We start from the raw sequence: 1,895 nt of genomic DNA on the forward strand, positions 1-1,895 counted from the left end.
GAAATTTATTTAGTAATTCGATGTGGTTTAAGCAATTCGAGCTGTCAATAAGTTTACGATTAATTCAAGTATAGCATGCTTTTGGGTCCTAGACTACCCGGACAATAGCATAATAGTAGCTACGCATGGACTCTCGTCACCTCGTGCGTACGTAGCCCCCACAAATAGGAGCACATAACTAATTAATTCACCTATGGGGACAATTCCCTCTTACAAGGTTAGAAAGGAGACTCACCTCGCTCCGAAGATCCATAACCGGCATTCCACGCCCTTCCGAAGACTCGAACCGATGAACAAAGCTCCAAAGCTAGCCAATAATGATACCAATCCATTAATATATACTCGATTATTTATTACAACCCGATTTATAACAATTCCTAACCCCGATCGAAAAGTTGACGAAAATGCCCTCGGGCCCACGTGCCCGGATTTTCAAAATTTTTGAAGAATAAGTTTACCCATAGTCTCACGAACTCAAATATATAATTTTCTCTCAATTCCATACCCAAAATCATGGTCGAAATCCAAGAATACTAATTTTCTAGGTTTTCCCTCAAATCCTCAATTTCTACCAATTTACATGCTAAAATCCGTACAAAATCAAATATATATAACTCAAGATAGGTGGGTTAGCTTACCTTATTGATGATGATGAAACACCCCACTTGAAGCTCTCCAAAATCGCCCATACCAAGAGAAAAATGGGTGAAATGAACTCAAACCCCGATTTTAAAACACCCTTTTGCCTCCAGCAATTTTTGCATCTGCGGAAAAATGACCGCATCTGCGGTCCCTTCACTTCCAGCCCAAAACCGCATCCGCGGTTGAAGTGCCGCATCTGCGGTCCAAAAACCGCAGATGCGGTTATGACAGCAACCAGCAACCTCAGCCTTCCAAAAATCTCATTTTTGATCCGTTAACCACCCGGAATCCACCCGAGGCCCCCGAGACTCCAACCAATCAGACCAACCAGTCCCAAAATACTTTACGGACTTGCTCGAGGCCTCAAATCGTACCAAACAACGCTAAAACTACGAATCGACCTCCAATCCAAGCTTTATGAACTTTAGAATTTCAAACTTCTACTTTCGATGTTTAAACCTATCAAATCACGCCCGATTGACCTCGAATTTTGCAGACAAGTCATATTCGACATTATGGACCTATTCCAACTCTCCAAATCGGGTTCCGACCTCGATATCAAAAAGTCCACTTCCGGTCAAACTTCTCAAAAACTTTTAAATTTCTACCTTTAGCCAAATGACTCCAAAATGAACTACGGACCTCCGTATTCACTTCCGATCACGCTCCCAACTCCAGAATCACCATATGGAGCTATTCACAGACTCGGAATCCCAAACGGACATCGATAACACTGAAATGCACTTCAAGCCAAACTTATGAAATTTCTTCTAAAATACTAACTTCCACAATAGGTGCCAAAACGTTCCCGGGTTATCCAAAACCCGAACCGGGCATACGCCCAAGTCCGAAATCATCATACGAACCTGCTGGAACCTTCAGTTCCCAATTCCGAGGTCGTTCACTCAAAAATCCCGTCCTAGTTAATTCTTTCAACTTTAAGCTTCCGAAATGAGAATTCTCTTCCCAAATCAACTCCGAATTTCCCGAAATTCAATTCCGACCACACGTACAAGTCGTAATACCTGAAATGAAGCTGCTCATGGTCTCAGACTGCTGAACGACGCGCTGGGGCTCAAAACGACCGGTCGTGTCGTTACATAAAGTGATAAAAGAAGATCTTATAAATCAATTTACGAGTTCACCAAAAATTATACCCGGTGATGTTAAAGTTGTTATATATGTACACCGAAAAAGACACTCTCAACATCGATTCATGTATTTACTAAGTAAAAACACCTATATATATATAT

Source organism: Nicotiana attenuata, chromosome 3, assembly GCF_001879085.1.
Source record: "Nicotiana attenuata strain UT chromosome 3, NIATTr2, whole genome shotgun sequence".
Taxonomy (NCBI): Eukaryota; Viridiplantae; Streptophyta; class Magnoliopsida; order Solanales; family Solanaceae; genus Nicotiana; species Nicotiana attenuata.